General features: G+C 45.0%; 1 protein-coding gene and 1 pseudogene across 1 annotated transcript in view; one reads left to right on the plus strand and one right to left on the minus strand.

Annotated features, from left to right (window-relative positions):
* Positions 1 to 23,313, plus strand: part of LOC138444253 (neurexin-3) — an 819,713-nt gene that overhangs the window by 347,662 nt on the left and 448,738 nt on the right. The window lies entirely within an intron of this gene.
* Positions 6,367 to 6,719, minus strand: LOC138443944 (mitochondrial import inner membrane translocase subunit Tim10 pseudogene; annotated as a pseudogene).

The raw sequence follows: 23,313 nt of genomic DNA on the forward strand, positions 1-23,313 counted from the left end.
AGGCTACAGTCCATAGGGTTGCAAAGAGTCAGACCTGACTGAAATGACTTAGCAGGCAGCAGGCAGGACAGGCAGGGATCAGTTTGTTGCTGTTTAATGGCTAAGTCATGTCAGACTTTTTGAGACCACATGGACTGTAGCACACCAGGCTCTTCTGTCCATGAGATTTCCTAGGCAAGAATACTGGAGTCAGTTGCCATTTCCTTTTCCAGGGGATCTTAATAAGACAGGGCTCAAAGCCACATCTCCTGCGTTGGCAGGCGGGTTCTTTACCACTAAGCCACCTGGGAAACCCAGGGATAACTACCCTGTGCTTATTTTATATCCGTTCAGAGTCCAGGATAGTTCCTTGTACATAGAAGGTATTCAGGGGAATTCCCTGGTGGTCCAGCTCTGGTTTGATATCTGGTTGGAGAAGTAAGGTCTCACATGCCACTCAGTGTGGCCAAAAGATTTTTTAAAAAATTTAAAAGAAGGTGTTTGGTTAATATTCTTTGGCTAAACGGACAAAGTGAAAGTGAAATGTGCTCAGTCATGTCTGACTCTTTGTGAGCCCATGAACTATACAGTCCATGGAATTCTCTAGGCCAAATACTGGAGTGGGTAGCCATTTCCTTCTTCAGTGGATCTTCCCAGCCCAGGGATCAAACCCAGGTCTCCTGGACTGCAGGTGGATTCTTTACCATCTGAGCCACCAGGGAAGCCCCAAGAATACTGAAGTGGGTAGCTTATCCCTTCTCCAGAGGATCTTCCTGACCCAGGAATTGAACCCGGGTTTCCTGCATTATAGGTGGATTCTTTACCAGCTGAGCTTCTAGGGAAGCCCCTAAATGGACAAATCAAGGAGTAAATGAAAGCCAAGATTCTAAGAAGCCTGCCTTTTGATGCCCGTCTGTTCAGTTTGGAAATCATAAATGTGCCTAAAACAAGACCTTTGATTTGAATATTTCCCCTATACATATAGGTCTACTACTTGAATTTCTCAGAGGTAAATACTCTTGCCCCAGTTTGATTCCTGAAGCTAATTGTTTAGGCGCAGAGCTTTCGTAGTGCGCGAGGTCCTCTAACTTTGAGCTCATACTCACTGGGGCTTATTCTGTAGGCAGCTCTGCACCCAGTCTCCTTGTGCAGTAGTAGACTGACTGAGGAGTTTGGCGTTCCGTAGGGCCTGGACACCGATCCACAGATAGACGAAAGCGAGAAAAAGGACTGCGGTGCAGCAGTTACTTGTAAAAGTTTAGCAGTCACAGGTTGACCAGGTGAGCTGGGAGGCTGAGTGTGTGGCAGACATTTGACTTGAGTGTGCCTGGAACACTTTGGATTTCAGCAGAGTCTACCCTTTACACATTTCAGAACACTGTGATTTTGCTCCATTCACTGAAAGCTCTGCCTCTGTGAAGATTTTCAGTTTCTTTGTTTCAGTTCAGTTCAGTCACTCAGTCATGTCTGACTCTGCGACCCTGTGGACTGCAGCACGCCAGGCCTCCCTGTCCATCACCAACTCCTGGAGCTTACTCAAAGTCATGTCCATTGAGTTGGTGATGCCATCTAGCCACCTCATCCTCTGTCATCCCCTTTTCCTCCTGCCTTCAATCTTTCCCAGCATCAGGTTCTTTTCCAATGAGTCAGCTCTTCACATCAGGTGGCCAAAGTATTGGAGTTTCAGCTTCACCATCAGTCCTTCCAATGAACACCCAGGACTGATGTCCTTTAGAATGGACTGGTTGGATCTCCTTGCAGTCCAAGGGACTTTCAAGAGTCTTCTCTAACACCACAGTTCAAAAGCATCAATTCTTTGGCGCTCAGCTTTCTTTAATGTCCAACTCTCACTTCCATACGTGACTACTGGAAAAACCATAGCCTTGACTAGACGGACCTTTGTCGGCAAAGTAACAAAGGCAAAGGACCTTTGTCGGCAAAGTTTCTCGGCTTATCTGTTGCATTTGACTTCCTAATCATACTTATGTCTCCAAAGTAAGCCTGGGAGCGTGTGCTCAGCCTGATTCCGCCTGATTCAGGATGCTCTGAAAGCCAGACGCCGCTGCCGGATCTCACAGGGCTGCTGGCTCTGGGGGCAGCCTCGTAAGGATGGAGGAGGAACAGTGACTTTAGTTGCAGGGAGCCTGCCATCCTAGAGCCCATTTTCATGTAAATGTTGCTGCCACGAAAGGAATCCAATGTAGAAAATACCTGCTGTGGAAGCAGAACCATCTCTGACTCAAACATAGTTGGGATTTTTTTTTTTCTCCTCTCCTTTTTCTTCGTGTTTTCCATGTGGCATCAGCAGCTGAATAAGGGAAAGCTGAGAGGTTTCAGTGTCCTGTTGCTACCTGGCCAGATTAATAATCCAGTCTTCCAAACCAGCCGTTCAGGGTAAGACAGACTCACCAGAAAGCACTGGGTTGTGGGGAGCATTGGCTGGAAAACCAGCCTCCCCCAGAAATGCGAGCGCATGGCGGAGTGATGGGGTGACTGGCGCTCCGCGCCTCCTCCCGCCCCCAGCCTGCCTCCTCCCCTGCTTCTGTTTCCTCCCAGTTTTTAGCAGACCTGCTCCTGAGATGGCTGCACACTCAGTCGCTCCAGCCTCTGACAGCTGCTGCCCTCTGCTGGAAAGAAAGCGTCACTGGGGTGGGAAGTGCTGAGCTGGATGAGGAAAACCAGCCTCCAGGCTGACCAAGTCCAGTCTGTGGTTACTTTGTGATTATCCTTGAGGGGAGGGCAGAACCAGTCAGAAAGGTCCTTGCACCAAAATGTTTCCCGAGGAGTCTCAGCTGGGCACTGGGCTTTGGAATGCAACTCTCAGGGATTCCTTTGAGTTCCCTGTTCGAGAGGTGCATTCCTGGGAATGGTGATTCCTGGCTTCTTCTTGAGTCAGACCTTGTGATCTTGGGTTTCCCACTGTGGGTGGCCCCTAAACACCATCAGTCACTTTGCTTACTGAATTAGCTGGACCCGATCCTTTCTTCAAGGAAGGTGATGGAGGAAAATGGTCTTCAGGGGGCTGTAGTAGGAGGGGTCTAGAGATGGCCTCTTGGCTCAAAAGGATCCCTCAGAGAGTAAGGGTTCTGAGTGTCAAAGAAGCAGAAGAAGAGTAGGAAGAACCAGAGAGAAGCAGAAAACACAATCCATAGTGGGGAAAGAGTGCGCAGGAGAGGTGGTGATGAACGGCCTTTGTCATTTCTCAGGCTGGGGCTGAGAAAGCCCACTCTGGGGCTTTGCTGTCAGGCTGTGGCCAGTTGGCTTCAGAAGGTATAGAGCCAGGTGGATTCCTGTCTCCAGCATAACTATAGAGTGAGCCTGGTGCATTGCTGGGACTTCAAGCTAGAGTACAGCGCTGCCAGACAGGAGCTATGACCTCACTGACCGCACAGTAATTCTACTTGAGGGATTTATTTTTCCTTCCATGAGCTGTTGCCAAGACTCCTGGTTAGAGTTAATGGGGCTCCCCTGCCAGCAAGTGTCTCCTAGTGATGTGCGTAAACAGTGCCAGGCAGGAAATAGCTTTCCTATTCTTAATGGGCTTGTTAAACCTCTTATTGAGTGGGGTTTAAATGGCTTTATTATGAATAATAATAATAGTAAGTAAGCATTATTAGTCGTAGTAGAGAAAAAATGATGATGTCAGCTCTGACTGCCCCTTTGCGTTTTCACCTTGCCAGCCTGCAGGTCCTTTTGCCAACAGTGTCCAGAGATGGGAGGCCGATAAGACTGGGACTGGTAATCGGGGTAGATGGCAGACTTTGTTCCCTGCAGCTTCCCAAGTCTGAGCTCCTGTCCACTCCTGTAGAGTCATTCCTGCTCGCTGTGTCTTTCAGGGTTTCTAGGCTATTACCCTATCAGATGAGATAGAAGCACAAACTCCTCTCTCTTAATTTTAATTTGTGTTGAAAGCCATGGACAAAGGTTCTAAAGTTAAGTTTGGGCATCATGTAGAAGAGATTTTCGAAAGGATAGTGGGTCCTGTTCTCAGTGCTAATTTACAGCTGGGACTGGAGCTATGAAGTGTATCCTAGACTTTAGTAATTTATTTATCAGGTTCAGTGATCTTACTGTAACTTTCTGCAACTGTGTTGGTTTTCTGTATACTGATGCTCTTATTTGCCTTAAGGAGATTTGACATCTCCTTAAGCAGTATGTCTGTGAAATCATGGGTTTAATGTGTGAGCTTTTTTTTTTTTTTAAACCAATCCATATTAAAATGGTTACATCGCAGTTACAGTTTTAAAAAGTTCATCCATGTGGCAAATGTGTCATACCCTCAAGGGAAATCGTGCCACGCTTCTGCAAACACTGCTGTGGAGGTGTGGGCCTCACACTTTAGTGGAAGTCAGAAGCACAGGCACAGCTGGTTAAATTACAGGTTGCTTCTCCGCTCCCTCTGAGATTCTGATTCAGCCGGTCTGAGGTGGAGTCTGTGACCTTGTACTTCTAACAGTTTCTCTGGAGATGCTGACGTCCAGGGACCACGCTTGTGGTAGCTCTGTCCTGGAGGACTGGGGCTCAGGCTCCAGCTCCTCCTCTCACAGTGGGCATAGTATCTGCGTTCAAAGGTCTGTCTTAGTTCCTCCAGACTGTACCATTGACACGGTGACTTAGACAGGAAACAGCTGTTTCTCACGTGTCTGGAGTCTGGGAAGTCCCATATCAAGGTGCTTGCAGATTAGGTATCCTCATATGGCTGACAGGAAAATCAACTCCTCTCGTGTTTCTTATGGAGGCATTAACCCCGTTCCTGAGGGCTCACTATCATGACTTCATTACCTTCCAAGGGCCCTACCTCCTGCTTTTAGCATGTTGTGGTTTGGGATTTCAAAAATGGGAATTTTGGAGGGCTACGAACTTGTGGTCCAAAACAGTGTTTGTTAGCATGAAATGTTACCTACCAGTGTAGAATTCCTGGCACAGACTGGATGCTGTACCAGGCGGCATGGTTTTTCTTGCAGCCATTCTAACCATTTGTCCTTTTATTTATTTTTTCAAGCTTTAGAGCTTTTTTGGTTCAGTGTGAAGCTCAGCTAGGAAATACAGGAAATTCTGTCAGGTTAATTCTGGTTCTAGGTTCTAGTACTAAATTGAAGTCCGTTATGCAACTCTGGGTGGCCAGGCAGTCTTGCAGCGGTGCCTGGCCAGTCTTCCGTCTTACAGAGCTCTGGCAGAGAGTCGGGGGTGGGTCTTCATTCCTCTGTGTGTGGTCAAGAGCTGTGTTGATGGAACAAAGCTGCAGGAGAGTTCATCCTTGTCATGCCTACCACTTCCGAAGACAGAGGTTAGCAAAGAGGAGCTTAGGATTTTATGAAGGTATGCACTTGTGATTTTTTTTTTTTTTGAGGCTGCCTAGTAGCTGAGCTCCCTTTCTATGCTTGAGCAGTTTGCTGAAAGGCAGATGGGCCCTCATTCTTCTGCTGAAGCCCCCAGAGGCTAGTTTCGCTTTCCCCAGCCTCAAGAGAACCCTGTGAGCCAGGCTAAGTGGATGGGAGGAAGAACTCATGCTGGTGATGCCCAGGGAGGGGGGCAGTGGCCCATGGCAGTGGTCCAGTGGTAAGTGGGACCCCATCAGGCTGTTCCTAGGACATCACCCTTGCTGCTGTTGCAGCCTCCTGGCACCTCTGGTCATCTTCCATGTATGATTCTCAAGTTCCTTCATCAAGTCCGTTTCCACTTCACCTAGTAAAGGATGCTGAGCCAGTGATGGTTTTTAGAGCAGTATAGTGTCATATCACAAGTCATTTTAAAAATAACTGACCACCATCTGGAACATGGATTGGAGGACACGTGACCAGGCGAGGAGACAAATGAGGAGGCAGTCACCTGAGAAAGTGGGGATGGAGGTGAGATGAGAGGAGAGAGAGAAAGAAACGTTTAAGAGGCAAATTTGACCAAATCTGATGATTGGAGGCCTGATTTTATCTTCGAACTCGAAAGATAAAAATGAATTTTCAGTTTTGTGTGCAGCATTAGTTGCCTTTTGCAGAAAGTAGTCATTTTGTTGTCAAGATAGATACTGCCGAGTGAGTGAGAAAATGAGATAAAAGGTTATTGAACAGGGTTATGTTTGGAATACCGCTTAGCTGTGGTCATCTCCATTTCAAATCTTTTTAGTTCAACAAACATCGAGCATTTACTGGATATTAGACATTAACAGTTATTTACCAGATACCATTTCTTTTTCTTTTTTTTTTTTTTGGTCAACAAATTTATTTTAATATATTATATATATATACACACACAGTCACAGGGCCTGCCTGGGAAAGGGCTCCATCATACTCCAGCTCCTGGAGACTCTCCAGAAGGAGTCCAGGCCGGGCAGTCTTCACAGATGCCCAACGCAGGGCACTTTCAGGAGACGGGTGGAGGGTGGGGTGCACCTCAGGGTGTGCCGCCGCACCTCACACAGGCCCAGAACTCTGCTGCGCCCTCTTCATCAGCTCCTCATCCTGCATAGACAGCTCTGTCAGCTTCTTGCCCATCCGCTCGTGGATGTCCAGGTACTTGGAGACGCAGCGGGCCAGGCACACGGACTCGCCCTTGGACAGCTCTGCTTCCTTGTAGTGGGGAGGCACGCACTTCCGGTGGCAGGCGCTGGTCATTCTGTTGTACATGTCGGCCATCATCTCTACCTCCAGCTCTGCGGCCAGCTGCTGGGCCCTGAGGGGGTCCATCTCAGCCCTGCGCCCTGGAAGAGATCTCCAGCGGGCCTCCTAGTTCCTGGGTTTGGGGGTGGGGGTCAGTGCTGGTGGTATAAAACGTGAACCAAGCTGGGTGGAGAACGGAATTGCAGTTCACGTCTGGTGTTTCTCCGGACACGATGCTAGGCTGCCTGACTGCGCTGCTTGCCTCTGTGGCTTCTCTCGTTCTGTCTTCTCGGTGCCAGGCTCACCGCCCCCACCTTCTCTTGCACTTGCTCTTTGGTGTGTCCAAGTGACACTCGTCTGACAGCTACCTGGCTTCTCATGGCCACCAGGGAGCCTTGTTTAGCTAGGCTGCTCCCCTCTAGTGTGTCGCATGCCCCGGCCTGGGCTGGCTACACGGGGCCGTCTCTGGTGTGTTCGGTTCCTAGTGTCCCGATGGGCTGTCCTCTGCATCTAGATCTGAAACCAAACCTCCCCTTGGATCAGACCAGTCCAGGAGCTTCAAATGGTTATTTCAGATCGTGGAGACTTTTAATCTCCCTGAAGGCCTGTTTGCTCTTTAGCTGATATTAATTTCTGCCTCTATGTGTAATGATGTAATGTGTCAGGACTTGGCGACAGGTACATCCATACCCATATATCCTGAGACAGAGGATGCATCAGCCTTTCCCTGTGGCCATGATACCACTGCTGGCGGTGGAAGGAAGCCGAGAGTGGTGATGGTCTGACTTTTGAGTTTGAGAATCACATTGTAAAACCGGAACTTCTCTGGTGGTTCAGTGGTTAAGACTTCACCTTCCAATGCAGGGGGTGCAGGTTTGATCCCTGGTTGGGAAGCTAAGATCCCACGTGCCTCATGGCCAAAAAACCAAGACATAAGACAGAAGCAATATTGTAACAGATTCAATAAAGACTTTAAAAATGGCCCACATCAAAATACATCTTAAAAAAATATATATAATCATGATGACCAACATGGTACTGTCAAACTAAGGATCTTTTTTTTTAAAAAAAGTTTTATCAGCTATTATTGCCACTGTGTCATAAAAGAAAGGGACATTTTAGCTCCAAAATGTAGGAAAGAGATTTTTTAGTAAAAAGGGAGGTTCTTTATAATAAACAACTAGAAATCTGAGCGCCAGAGAATTGATGCTATTGAACTGTGTTGTTGGACAAGACTCTTGAGAGCCCCTTGGACTTCGAGGAGATCCAACCAGTCCATCCTAAAGGAGATCAGTCCTGAATATTCATTGGAAGGACTAATGCTAAAACTGAAGCTCCAATACTTTGGCCACCTGATACGAAGAATGGACTCATTTGAAAAGACCCTGATGCTGGGAAAGATTGAATGTGGGAGGAAAAGGGGGCAGCAGAGGATGAGATGGTTCAATGGCATCACTGACTCAATGGACATGAGTTTGAGTGAGCTCCGCAAGTTGGTGAAGGACAGGGAAGCCTTGCGTGCTGCAGTCCATGGGGTCACAAAGAATTGAATATGACTGAGTGACTGAACTGAACTGAAAGATTCATTTTTTAAAACTCTGATCTCTCTTTGAGAGGAAGAATACTTTTTCTTGAAATAGTAGAAATGACGTCATGTGGCTTCCCAGACCTGGGGAAGGGACAGCAGGGAATGTCTGCTTTTTCTGTGTCTTCAGTAACTTCTGGTGCAGTGCTAGGCATCTCATGGCCCATCTGTTGCTTCTCCCTTCCTGTTTGCGTCTCAATTCCTTCAGCCATAGGGGCTTAGTAACTGTTGTGCTTTATTCATTGAACCTTTACATGCATGGATATACACACATCGTCTTTATTTCGTAAACATACAAAATACTAAAGCTTTTGATTTCCGTACTGGTAAAAAATCATGAGTTCTCTTTTTGTGTGATTGCTGTGGTTATAATCACTGTAACCATTTATAAACTGTCACTTACCAAATAATAATGACATGCTTTTATCAGTTAATATTGCTAGCCACATGCCATTTGCACAAGAAAATGCTAGGAAAGAAGTTTGGCAGATACATAGTAAGCTCATTTTGCGGCATAGCAAGTTTGAAGTTACAGCCACAGTTGCAGATGACATCACATTCAGAGTTTTCTTTTTCCAACTATAGTTTACGTATCTGCCATCAGAGCCTATGTTGTTCCCCCTTTGTTCCTCCCTAGTGATGTGTGATGTGATGAAAACAGTGTGAGTTATGAATAAATGCTTATTGATTATCATTTTTAGGAACTATGTAGATGGAGGCTGGTGAAAATTTCCAGGAATCCTGGCAGCTGAGAGTTGGTGAGCAATGAATGATTATGGGTTAGCGATACAATAGACACACGGCGCAGCAGGGGAGTGCAGTTGAGGGTTTTTAAGAGTAAATATGAAACAGGAGATGAAAAATGAGTGCTTGAATGATGCACCTTTTTGAAAAGTCTGTTTTGTAATGGGTCATTCTGTAGGTCGCTAAGAACTTGGGATTCAGAAAATCATATGGTTTAAAGGGAATAAACTGTTTGGCTGGAACACTTCACCTCTGAGGATTCTGAGAAGTCCACTTATGCGAAGTGATTCTTGCATTCAGCATTTACCAAACACAGCTCAGTTGGTAAAGAATCCACTGTAATGCAGGAGACTCTGGCTCGATTCCTGGGTTGTGAAGATTGCTGGAGAAGGGAGAGGCTACCCACTCCAGTATTCTTGGGCCTGTCTTGTGGCTCAGCTGGTAAAGAATCCACCTGCAATGTGGAAGACCTGGGTTCAATCCCTGGGTTGGGGAGATCACCTGGAGAAGGGAAAGGCTGCCCACTCCAGTATTCTGGCCTGGAGAATTCCATGGAGTGTACAGTCTCAGTTCAGTTCAGTCATTCAGTCATGTCTGACTCTCTGCGACCCCATGAATCGCAGCACGCCAGGCCTTCCTGTACATCACCAGTTCCCGGAGTTCACTCAAACTCAGTCCATCGAGTTGGTGATGCCATCCAGCCATCTCATCCACTGTCGTCCCCTTCTCCTCATGCCCCCAATCCCTCCCAGCTTCAGAGTTTTTTCCAGTGAGTCAACTCTTCGCATGAGGTGGCCGAAGTATTGGAGTTTCAGCTTTAGCATCATTCCTTCCAAAGAATACCCAGGGCTGATGTCCTTCAGAATGGACTGGTTGGATCTCCTTGCAGTCCAAGGGACTCTCAAGAGTCTTCTCCAACACCATAGTTTAAAAGCATCAATACTTTGGTGCTCTGCCTTCTTCACAGTCCAACTCTCACATCCATATATGACCACAGGAAAAACCATAGCCTTGACTAGATGGACGTTTGTTGGCAAAGTAATGTCTCTGCTTTTGAATATGTTATCTAGGTTGGTCATAACTTTCCTTCCGAGGAGTAAGCATCTTTTAATTTCATGGCTGCAGTCACCATCTGCAGTGATTTTGGAGCCCCCCAAAATAAAGTCTGACACTGTTTCCAGTGTTTCCCCATCTATTTCCCATGAAGTGATGGGACCGGATGCCATGATCTTTGTTTTCTGAATGTTGAGCTTTAAGCCAACTTTTTCACTCTTCTCTTTCACTTTCATCAAGAGGCTTTTAATTCCTCTTCACTTTCTTCCATAAGGGTGGTATCATCTGCATGTCTAAGGTTATTGATATTTCTCACAGCAGTCTTGATTCCAGCTTGTGCTTCTTCCAGCCCAGCGTTTCTCATGATATACTCTGCATAGAAGTGAAATAAGCAGGGTGACAATATACAGCCTTGACGTACTCCTTTTCCTATTTGGAACCAGTCTGTTGTTCCATGTCCAGTTCTAACTGTTGCTTCCTGACCTGCATATAGGTTTCTCAAGAGGCAGGTCAGGTGGTCTGGTATTCCCATCTCTCTCAGAATTTTCCACAGTTTATTGTGATCCATAGTCAAAGGCTTTGGCATAGTCAATAAAGCAGAAATAAATGTTTTTCTGGAACTCTCTTGCTTTTTCGATGATCCAGCAGATGTTGGCAATTTGATCTCTGGTTCCTCTGCCTTTTCTACAACCAGCTTGAACATCCGGAAGTTCTCGGTTCACGTATTGCTGAACCCTGGCTTGGAGAATTTTGAGCATTACTTTACTAGCGTGTGAGATGTGGTCTCAAACAGTCGGACAAGATTGAGTGACTTTCACTAGTATATTAAAGATTATTCTAGGTGTTGGTAATATAGCAGTAGATAAAAGAAAAAGACAAGATGGTTGGATGGCATCACCGACTCAATGGACATGAGTTTGATCAAGCCCTGGGAGATGGTGAAGGACAGGGAAGCCTGGTGTGCTGCAGCCTTGGGGCTGCAAAGAGTCAGACACAACTAAGCGACTGGACAACAACAAAACGGAAATTCCTGCCCTTAATAGGGGGTGATAGGCAGTCAACAAGTAGGTAAATAGACCATATTCTGGGTGATCATGAGTGTTCTGAAGAAAAATAAAACAAAAAGTAGAGACAGGGCAATGCAGGGTGGTGGTGATAATTTAAAACTTAAGTAGGATAAAGAAGAGGACACGGATAGATGGGCAGCCTTGATGTAGTGTTGTTTCCCCGGGACCAAAGAAAGATGTTCAGGCAGCCGGTGGCCTCAGATTCTCTGGGTGCAATCTAACTTTGCATCCCAATTAACAGTGACAGCTTACGGCTTTAAAATAGGAAATAAAATGGAAGGAAAGCAACTGCTTGATAGTTGACCTGACATTCACTGTTGCAAGATTGGGAACGTACAATAAATGTCACTGACGGAGCAATATTCATGAAGTAAAAATGTCAGTTTTCAATTTGGTATGAGGATGGTTTGACATGTATTAGTCGCACACAGAATATTATCATAATTAATGCATTAATAATGCAGCTGTCCTTTTTCTCCCCATTCCAGATTTAAAAGGAGGAAATGGAGAGAGTCAGGTGAAAGAGCAGCTCTCGCCCTGTTCAGACCTTTCCTGCTAGCATTCGTCTCTTCCGGTGCCCTCCCCTCTTGGTGGCCTTGGCTCCTGATTGGTGTCGGTTCAGATTTATCATCTCCATTCGTCACTCACATTTCCAGGAACAATACCAATGGCCTTTTCTGCTAAGGTCTTGCTTTTTAATTTTCAGCAGTACTTTTAAAAGTATTTTGAAAGATACAAGTTTACTGAAGAAAAGGCATATCGGCTAAATCAGAAATCTAAAAATCTCCCACAAGCACACCACCCAGACAAAATACTAATATTTTGGTGTTTATGCGTCAGCCTTTTTTTTTTTCATAACTGTATATATTTATAGATACAAGATCATTCTGTACAGTTTGCTGATTGACTTAGCACCAAGTAAATATTCTTTTTCATCTTAGGAACTGCTCTTCTGCAGTGTGACTGGGTGGTATTGCATTATACAGACGTAGCATGATATGATTAACTAGTCCCTTTAGTTGTCATGTAAATAGTTTCTATATTTTTGATAGTATAAAGTGTCATGATGAGCATATATGTAGCCAGGCCTTTGTACATATGTATGAGTATGTATGTTTATTTTTGACAGATTTTTAGATGTGCAGCTGATGGAAGTATTAGTTATCTATTGCTAGAGTAATCCTGCAAAGCAGGGCTTCTGTGGCACAAATGATGAGCATTATTCACAAGATTGGGAACAAGTAGGGGTCCACTCGCTGGCTCTGCTGATCTTGGTTGGGTGGCTCCTTACCTGGGTATCAGTTGGCTGGCTGTTGGCTGATCGAGACTGTCTGGGACCCAGTGCCTGGGGGAACTTGACTCTATTCCATTGCTTCCCATTCTCTGGCAGGCTGGCCCGAATGTGTTCCCATGTCATTGGCAGAGGCATAGCAAGCTTGTTCTTCCACATATTTTCCAAGTTTCTGCTTAGATCACATTTACGAACATCACAGAGTAAATTATGTGACTGAGCCCAGCATCAAGGGGCAAAACAGTTGGAGGGGACTGCAGAATTATACAGCCAAGGTGTGCATTCAGGACGGGGTGAAAAACAGGGGCCACATTGGCAACTTGCCCTGTGGGGTCACACGGCATCCTTATTTTTAAAGCATGTGATAGATATTTCCAAATTGCTCTCTGGGAAGTCTGAACCAGCTCCACTAACTGTATGAGACTTCACGGTTTTCCAGTTCTCTTGACTCTTGCTGACTCTGGGGATGGTTTATGACTCTCCACCTTGGCTGTTGTGATTGACCTCCCTCTCGGTCCTGCGCGTTTTTCTCTTTGGGCTGATTCTTTCCCTGCAGAGTGACTCCAGAGCTGCCCCAGGCTCTGGTCCACACATCCCTTTCATTCGGTCTTCTGCCCACTTGACCTTGTACATGTTCCGACCACATCTCACCTCTCTGGAATGTTCAGTGATCCGTAAGAGCTCTTTTCCAGCTGTTCTGAGTCAGCAGGCGTTTACTGCATGTCTCTGCCACCTACACCAGTAGCAGGGTAATTGTTACTTCTCTTTATTCCCAGAATCTCCAAATTTTGGGGGGCCAGAAAAAAGCTAAGAATTCAGTCTTTTTTTTTTTTTTAATACAATATTGTTCCAAGAAGATAGTTACTTATATGGGATGTGTGTGGATGAAGACATGGATGCAGATAAAAACTTGCCTGGAGAAAAGGTTGTTAGTATTTTAGTATATCTGCATGTAGAGGAATTATGGTGAATTAAAAAAAAAAAACTAACATGTGTACAGCAACTGAAAGTCATAGGAGTTAAATGACTTGCCTCCTATTCTATAGGTAAATACTAGCAAGCTGACTGCAGCCCAGTTCTGCTGATTCCTGGTTTAACACTCCCTTGAGATGACACCACAACACGAACTCTGGGGCCCAGCTGTCTTTTTGTTTGATTGTTTGGTTCCAAGCAGCATTGGTGGTTTGGTTTGGTTTGGTTTTGCAAGAGTGCTTTGCTTTCTGTGGGTTCATAGAGAAATTAGGAATATTTTTAAGTGATTGAGTCATCTAAACCAGCTATGTGAATGTTGGGTGCGTAGACATATGTCTGGGGGCATAACTTATCCTGGGTTCAAAATTTGACAGGTGATTCAGGTAAATAGTGGATTTTATCTGTTAAATCATATTAAGGTTCCCAAGCAGATGTATCTTGAATTCTGAACACATAATTTATCGGAGGTATGTGGCAATATTAATTATTTAGTATATACAAAAGGTAAGCTTTGCAGATTTAGAGTAGAATCAGATAAGCTTTTAAGGGACATCTCAGTTGTTTAGATTGATTAAATTTCTTGCTGTGAACCAACTGAGGTGGGGTGACTGTGATACAGTGTTGTTTTTTTTCTTCCCCCCGGAACTTACTTTCACTAGAGCGATTCTGAAGACCTGGAGGTTGGTTAGGAGACCAGGGCATGTGCTTCTGTCCATGGAAATGGTGGGTTAGTCTGCTTCGAGATGAATCTTTGATTTGGTTTTGCTTGCCCTTTGTCTTATTTCCCTTTTATCCAAGCTCTAAGATATCCAAAAATAAAAAGAAAGCTTTATTCCTCTGGAGAGTAAGGATTGGCTCCAGTATTACTGTAGTGCTGAAGAGAGAGACATACTTTGAAGAGCTCTTAACCTAGAGAATACCCAGGAGATATTTGTATTTTGAATGTATTGTCTGAGTCAAAGCCAGATGTTAAATTGAGGCATTTGGGGCCTGGAAGCATGTTACTGTTGCTGAATTAACTAACACCTTTTACCCACTTAGAGCTTTCTGTAAGGCTTCTTAGATCACAGAGGGTGCACATACTCAGAAATGGACACCAACCAGTGGGGACAAAGAGACCGGGATCTGAGGCTGCTTCACCAAGCAACAGGAGGAAGAATCCAAGCCTCTGAAAAATAAGCATCTATAGGTTCTCTTTCCTAGTGCTTCCGTGGTGTTTGTTTTGCTTTGTGCCAGTTGGCTTGCAGAGAACAACTGCCCTGGAAGCTGAGTTTTTGCAAGCCTGTTACGGGATTCAGATGCAGGCTTCAGCCAGTCAGTGAGGGTTGCCGGGAGCCAGTGTGAGGAATCCCGCCCGTGACAAGGTCATGAGGAAGGAAGCTGACATACGCAAGGCGTGCTCAGACTTCAGGGACCCCTCTGGAAATTCCTAAGCATGTACCCCAATAAAAATCTGCCGGCTTTTGTGCTCTGCTTTTCTACTCTTCTGACATTTTCTGGAAAAAGTCAATTCAGGGCTTTAGTCTTCTGCATTTGAAAGAGTGTTTCAATCTAAAAAACCCTCTGATGGCTTTCTAGCCTGCCTGCAGGACTCGTACAGCTGCGAGTGTGATTGTTTGAGGCCTCCTGACCGCAGGAGGCACAGGAAGCTTAAAACATCCTAGGAATGTAGAAGCTTCCGAGGAGTCAAAATCTTTAAAATAGGACTGATTAAAAGTTTCATTTGTTGAATCAATGCTTGCTGCCAAATTTTCATATCCTTTATTTTTAGATATAGTTGGTATATAGAAAAACAAGTAGTAGACCTGGTATTAGCAACATTAGATCTTTGAGTTAAGTACCTTCTTTGTTATAACCCACTGCACCTTTGTTCTATAGAGATGTAACTTTAATGCTTTAAGGAGATGCAGATTAAAGAAAAACACTTCAGGGGAAACAAAATTAACATTCATTAAGGAAGAGAGCCAAAAAGTGTTAACAAGCCTCTTGGCCAGAAGATAATGTAAATCACCTGAGACCTTTTGTATACCAAATGATGTATAGAAAGTGTCTGAGCTGCGAACGCTACATAATCTTGTGTTACCCATTGACCTCTGTTTTATCAAAAGTATAAAAGGCCTTCTGAACAATAAAGGATGGGGCCAGCTTCTCGGACCAGTTTCTCGGACTAGTCTCTCGGCCTGGTTTCTTGGGACTCTGGCTCCCCCCGTGTCTTTCTCTCTCTTTCTTCTTCTCTCCCTTTCCTTCTCTCTGCTCTTTACTTTAACTTCAGGCTGAATCTCCACCTGGGGCGCGGAGGCTCGCCAGGTCTACTTACTTGCCCTGGCTGTTAAGACCCGCACGAAAGGGAGTTTAAGGCGAGGCACCCTTAGATATTCAAACGGGCGCCGGTGGCCCAACGTAGATGGTGCAAATTCCTTGTCTGGAATTTTATTGGCCTTCCGCGTAAACAAAGCTATTCAGCCCTCTTCCTCCACTTAATCTTCTTACTACACTATAGTTTCTTAATCTAATCTTACATTAATAAATAAACAAGTCTTTCCACACCAACGCCGTCCACCCTTCGAATTCCCTGGATCCACCGGGGCTGGACCCCGGCAGAGGGTCTAGTCATTCTATGCCTAGATGGACTCCAGTGACCCCTGCTTGTTTATGCTAGGACTCAGGCATCACACCGCTGTCACTGTTAGCCCCCAACCCCACCTGTACCCCCCCACACCTGCTCCTGGGCTCCAGCTACTCATGTGCTTTACTTAAGAATATCTCGGAGTTACCCTCACACAGCTGTTGGCTGCTTCTGGATGGAAAATGCTCAGTTAGAGCCAAACAAGCATGCTACTAGAACTGAGTATATTTTGATAAAATCGGTTCAGTTAATATGTCCCTTAGGGTGAAGTACATCTCCACTTCTCTTGCTAAGGAAGTCAGTAGCTTCATTTCCAGCCTGGGTTCAAACTCAGATTGAACTCTTAGAAAGTATTTAAGACCACAGTGAGATCCACCTGGGTTCTCATCAGTGTGTGATTAAGACATGTGTGGGGAGGGATGGAGTAAAACAGGAAATGATGGGGCAAAGGGCAAGGAAATAAGCTGGGGCACAGGCCAGTGAGAGGAAGGAACAGCCGTGGACACGTCACCCTGCTCAATCAAGGTCAGCACGGTGGCCCCCAGTGTCTTGCTCCATTATCTCAATCCTCTAGAAGATCCTGCTAATGAGGCCAAGGGAGGTACACAGAAGCTCACCTGAGTTGTTTTGCTCAAGTCTTGCTTGCACTGTAAGTTGTAGCTCTGGCTGGAAAATCACTAGCATGGGGCATGAGAAGGAATTTGAATGATAACAGTGGGCATTTGTCAACAAGTTCTTCCAAGTCAAACCCTAGCTGCTTATTTCACCTCTGTATGCCTGTTTCTTCTTATGAAAAACTATGGTAATATTGGAATAATATTCAATCTCATAGGCTCTTAACTTCCTCTACAGGTGTATAAAAAGACTCTTCTGTCTTTTAATATTCTTTTAATACTTTTCTTGCTTGAGCATTTGTTTTCTTCTCTCAGACAGGGACTTTTTTTTTTTTTTTTTTTTAAACCATTCCTTCTGCTCTCTGATGTTGTATTGATTTCACTGTGCACAACTGGGCTCTGAGATTGTACAGCTGGCTAGCCGTGTACCCCCACATGATGGCTTACTGGGAGCTTAGTTACTCCAGAGCAGGAGGAGCTGAAGAGAAAGAGCAGGAGTTACCTTGACACGTACACATACCTGTTGCAATTTATACTTTGCTCACACCTGAGCTCAGCCCATCCTAGGACCAACCCTGGTAGGGTCTCCAAAGGGCTCAGCATCTGTATCTCTTCATGAAGGTCCTTTTGTAATTTTCTTTGATCCAGTATCTGTCCTTCTTCAAATGTTTATTAACTGCCACAGCATCCTGCTGAATGTTCTTAGGTCTGTTTTCTGTAAGGCTGGAGTAAAAGAAACAGGTGGCTCCCTGGCAGCGAGGTATAGTTCAGGGCATTCGTGGGATGACCCCGTGGCTGTTCCCATCTGAAGGGCTGGAGTGAGACGCTTCAAGATTTCCCGACTTTCAGGATTTTGGAGACCTGGAGTTTAGGGAACTTGGGAGGCCTTGAGCAGTTGCTGGCCAGCTCACGCTGCATTTTAGGGCACATCTGTAGTTTCATGGTGTGCCCACCCCGACATTGCAGCCCCCTTCTTATTACTGCTTTGATGCGTGAGAAGCACCTGTGCTGATTCTCTATCTTATCACCAGTCAGTATCTCTTTTTAGATGCTTATTATCCAGAGAATAATACATAGGCATGCTATAATATTAACAGATGATCTAGGAAGTGCTATATAAATATTTGTTAAATAAATTTTTAAAAGTAAATGCAATGCAAGGAAAATTTCAGTTCTCTTCTGTGGAAGTAACAACCATCATCAATTTCATGAAGTCCCTTCTAGAAATTGTCCAGGTATACACAGACGTGTCTGCATACACGGATACCACCCCGCTTTGCCTTAACATGTGCAATAGGCTGGGAATGTGTAAATCCCACTGTTTACCGTCCTGCAAGGAACTTCTGAATGGGGCCTCAGGGATACAAGCATCCACACAGGGAAACTACTTTCCCTTCCTGTTGTCTCTGGGGCCCAGCCAGGGTCACCAGGGAGACCAAAGCTTGGGAGGTCAGTTCCCTTATCGATCCAGAGCTCTGGTGTTCTCAGAAAGATGACAAGCCAGAATATGGAGTTAAGATTTACTCCTCCTGAAGCTCACCAAAATTTTAATAGTGTGTGGGATGGAGGAGGGAAGGCTATAATTATTTTCTTCTTTTTACATTTCCTTTGAATAAAGATCACATATTAACAATGAAACATTTATAATGAAAAATCCCAATACCCTTAAGTATTCCAATTCCCCCTGAAGTGGAATCTTAAACCCTCAATTTATTAAAGGTACTAGTGAAGTTTTTATTGGTTACAAGCAGGTAACCTCTTTTACAAACAGGCAATCTCTTTCTAATGTCTAAGAACACTCAGAGTACAGCTACCTGTGTCTTGGTATAATAGAAGTGGTTCTTAATGAGCTCGGCTTACAGACACTAGGAACGAGATAAGAGTTGGTTCTGAGTGTATCTGTAGTGAGTGAACACTGCTTTGAAAACTCTCCTGGACCAAGATGCTGGTGGTGAATGATGGCATCTCCCAGGGGGCTTTCAAAGTTGCCCCTTCGCTTGTTGCAAGTCAGCACTGTAGGGCAGAGGTTCCCACATAGTGGGCTTTGGACTCCTCTGGGGCTGGGAGATTGCAGCGAGTGGACCATGGATCCTTCTAAGCATAGCACACTGTTTGCCTCAAATAACACAGTTACCAGTTTTTCCTGTTTTTTTTTTTTTTTAATTGGGGTATAGTTGCTTTACAATATTGTGTTAGCTTCTGTTGTACAATGAAGTGAATCAGCTATATGTGTCCATATATGCAATTATCATTGATGACAATTTCTCATGTGCCAGGCACTGTTCTGGAACCTTTCATATTTATTTACTCAGGCAATTCAGTGACCTAGTTGAAGCCAGTAACATTTCAATCTCCTTATTGAGGAAACTGAGCCCCAAAAGGGTGAAGTGAGCTATCTCAGGTCTCTCTACTATTATTAATAAAGTCATGGTTCTAATCCATGCCGTCTGGCTCCAGAGCCCCCTCCTAATCACTGAACCACCATCCTTCTCAGAGAAGCAGATCATGTTTCATGTATGTGGGCTATCTGTATGTTGAGTGTATGTAGGTCAGTGATGATTGTGGTTTGGACCACAGTGTTAGTGGTGAAACAGGTGGGAGAAGAGGTCTGATTCCAGCTGGATTTTGAAGGTAAGCCTGACAAGGTTTATTGAGAGAGGGGCAAACTTGATACCAAAAACATCAAGGTATTAAATATTTGGCCTGAGCCCCTGGAGGGATGAATTAATACTCACTGAGGTGGGAAGAGCGGAGAGAGAAGCAGATTTGGGGGGAGGGTGGAAGTTAGGGATTCCGTTTTGGACTTGCTGAGTTTCAGTCCGAGATACCCAAGGAGAAAAATGAAATAGGTAGTTGGATACAGAAGATAATGAGTTTAGGGAGAAGTCTGGAGTTCAGAATTTGGGAGTCATTAGCATAAACATGCCACTTAGGGGCCTGAAATTTAATGGGGACACAGACTTGACTGTGGATAATCAAGAGGTTGAAAGGCTGATCCAGAGGAAGGCTTGGGGACCTGTTGTTTAGAGGAGGAGATGGTAGACAGCAACTGGATTGTTTTTGCTTTGAGTAAATAAAGTTTTATTGGAACACAGCTCTTTGCCTTTCTTTGTCTTAAGGCCTCTTTTGAGCTACAGTGGTGGAGTGGAATAGTTGTGACAAAGGCTTACAGCCTGCCAAGCCAAGAGAATTTACTGTCTTTATACAGGCAGGTTTGTTCAACCTGGATTAGAAATCAGGGAGAGGATGGGGGTCCAGCAAAGGAGACTCAGAAGGCATAGCCAGGCAGGAGGAAGGGGCCCCAGGAGCTCTGCAGCATAGACCAGGTGGGGTAAGGCTTTGGGAACGTGTGACCTGGGCAAGTTACTTTACCTGTGTGGATAGCAGTCATGCAGAGTTATTGTGAAAATGAACCAGGATGATAGAGGTAAAACCCTCAGCTGTGCCTGACCGATAGGACGTGCTCATATGTAAGTAACTATCTTACAGCACCCATTTTCCCTCGCTTAGTCTGCAGTCCTTGGCCTCGGCTCTGTGCTAGGGTGGTGACTGTCCCCAGCCCACTTGAGTAAGCCGTGTGACCTGTGCTCAGGCCCTGAAGAAGCCGGAGGAAGTTGAGCCAGCCACCCTCCAGCCTCTGCTTTTACCTTCCATCTTTGACAAACAGTTTTACTGAAAGCTTTTGAGCAAATGGCAAATCCAGTTTCATACATGTCATTTACCAGTGACAACACATTCTGTGTTTCAGGATTTGATAGGCTCCCGGGGGGCTATGTCCCTGACAACACTGGTTGGCAGCTCTCTCCTGGGCAATTAAAGCCCATACCCCTAATGTTAGAGAAGGGCCTAGATATCCCATCCATGCCCTGGGACATTTTCTCCCAGGAAGAGCCTTAGATGAGAAGCTTGAAGAGGGAGTGAGACCTGTTATTCAGTCGCTCAGTTGTGTCCAGCTCTTTGCAACCCCATGGATTACAGCTCTCCTGGCTCCCCTGTCCTCCACTGTCTACTGGGGTTTACTCAAATTTATGTCCATTGAGTCAGTGATGCCATCCAGCCGTCTCACCCTCTGCCACCCGCTTCTCCTTTTGCCTTCAATCTTCACCAGCATCAGGGTCTTCTTCAGTGAGTTGGCTCTTCACATCAGGTCGCTAAAATATTAGAACTTTAGCTTCAGCATCAGTCCTTCCAGTGAATATTTGGGGTTGATTTCCTTTAGGGTTGACAGGTTTGAGACCCACTGGGGCTTCTCTAAAGACCCTGGCTCCAAAGCTTGGGTAAGGAAAGAATTACCTTGCATCATGTAATGGTTTGGAATTCAGCACCCCAGCTTCACCACTGGCCCCCTCTGGGTCCAGAGTCTCAGGAGTACACAGAAGTGGCTGTCCTTTTGGGCAGCTCATGAAAGAGAATCTGGCCTTTCCCATTCACTTGTTCTTGTATCTGTTATAGGTCCTCTTCTTTCTGTTATGGCTATATTCCCTGGTTAGTCTCTAAAGCAGTACTTCTTCAAGTGATCCGTGGACCATCAGTATCACCTGGAAAGTTGTTAGAGGCACCAGTCCAAGCCGTGGAATCAGCAGTTTCTGGTGTATGACCTTGGACAGGTTAGTTAGCCTCTGAAATGTGGTGCACCCCCGGTGGAATATGGGAATGATGATAGCGCAGGATTGTTGTAAAGCTTAAATGAGACGAGCAATCCACTGAGCTCACCAAGTCCTCCAGGTGATTCTCATCACGCTCAAGTTTGAGAACCACTCCTCTTTAGATGCTGCTAAAAGATCCCCATTTTGAGACAGACATTCTTGCCAAGAGAATTTTTCAGATTTTATCCCTTTATACACCTCAGACCATTTTTACTCTGAGCTAATCTGCCAATTATCTTTCCAAAATGAATGCTTTCTCATTTTCTTAAAATTGTTACAGGATAGCAATCACGGTTTAGCTTTTCCGTAAAGACTCAGGGCGTAATGATGAGTGTGATTATTGCTGTGTTGAGTATAGGGCTTTTTCTACCATATGTCTGTGTTTGTGTATTCTTTACTAGTTTTTTAGCTTATTTTTTTTTCAGTCGTGTGTGGCTTTCTTCTTCATTGTCTGCATATCAGCTGTTCCTACCATAAGCAAACTGGTAGGAGCCCTGTCACTTTCTAATTTTATTTTTAAATTGATTTTTTACAGGAACTGAAATAATCAAGATGGTTAATAGGGTGTGCAAAGCAAGAATAAATGAGTAAAAAATAAGAGTAAATAACCAAATGAAAATCTGAGGGGATTTTTTTTTCAAGTATAAGCTTTTGTACCTGAATTCTCTAGGGTAGAATTTGGATTCTTGCCTGCCTTGCTGTTTATTTCTGATACTTTCTCAATGATTGGTGTTTTGAATGATGAAAGTTGTGGTACAGTACTTACCACCCCATCCTTCTTCTGAACATTTACCCCCATGTTATACTGTCTCTTGTGTCTTTCTTCAGTATTGACGTATTTTCCTAAAAGATCTAATTCATAACAGAAAATTCATTCACATCTAAATTATTGCTCTTTGGAATGAAAGGGAGTATTAAATGTGAGGTACCCCCTCTCCCTTTCTCCCTTTTTCTCTTATTTTACTTTCTTTGGGTTCCTAAGTCAGCTTGGGAGAGAGTACCCAGGGCTGACATGTGAAAAAAAATCTGTATTCTAGGTTTGGTTCTACCACTAAGTGACTGGATGGGATAAGGGAAATCACTTGGCTTCTCTGGGCCTGGAGCTACAGCATTATAAATGCAGATGATAATAATAATGATAATAATCCTCCTTCCTTGGAGCAGTGTAGCAGGAATCCTAGTAAATAGTGTAAGTGGAAATGTAACACCATATACACCTGATCTGCATGGTGGTCAAGGGGCATCCAAGATATTTTGGCCGCATGGAGGCCTTAAGGACGTTTCTTCTGTTTCCCTTGCCCCAGGATCCAGCTGCCTTGGTCCAGAGACTTTGGGGTCTTGCTCTGTTTTTTTATCCTATTTCAGAGTATACCCAATCAATAGAGATGTAAAATAAAGTCACAAAGTGGAAGCTCATACTCACTATAGAAAATGTTGGCAGGAAATACAGCAATAATGATAGTTCCACAAAAAAAAACACACAAACAAACCCGGATTGTGGAATGCACAGTGTGTGTGGATGGTGGTGTTTCAGCTCTGCTCATTGCTTTGAAATCTGGTGCATTCTGAGATGAGGATGTGCCGAGGGTTTAGACAGCGTGCCTGCTTGGCACCTGAGGTTCTTGGAAGGGACTGGAGGGGGTCTTTCAATGCAGGCCTGCCAGCCAAGATTCTCAGATGGGGCATGCCTTCCACTGATTAAGGCCACTCTGGGCCTCAGCACTGAATAGATCCAGGGGCCCAAGAAGCCCACACCTCTGAGATGCAGAGGGACACCCCCTTTCCTGAATAGCTGGTTCCCTTCTATTCTGTCCCTTTGCGTGTCTTCCTCTCCCAGGAGAGATTGCTGACAGCTACTGTGCCTGAAGACACCCAAGAAGGCTTCCACCCTCTGCAGGAAACTTCTGAAAGAGCGAACCCAGTCCGCCTCACTTTTCTGCCAGTCCTAGCCCTACCCTCTCTTTACAGCCCCGTGTAAGTCTGACCTTACTGGCATCAGCAAATCCTTCAGTCTTCAAGACTCTCTCATCTCTGGCCTCTGCCAGCACTTGTCACACGAGATTATCTTTGGCACTTACCGTCTGTTGCCTGGTTCGGTATATGTATGAGGGATGTGTCTCTCAAATCTTGAGAGTGGTGCAAG

This window comes from Ovis canadensis, chromosome 7, assembly GCF_042477335.2.
Source record: "Ovis canadensis isolate MfBH-ARS-UI-01 breed Bighorn chromosome 7, ARS-UI_OviCan_v2, whole genome shotgun sequence".
In the NCBI taxonomy this organism is placed as follows: domain Eukaryota; kingdom Metazoa; phylum Chordata; class Mammalia; order Artiodactyla; family Bovidae; genus Ovis; species Ovis canadensis.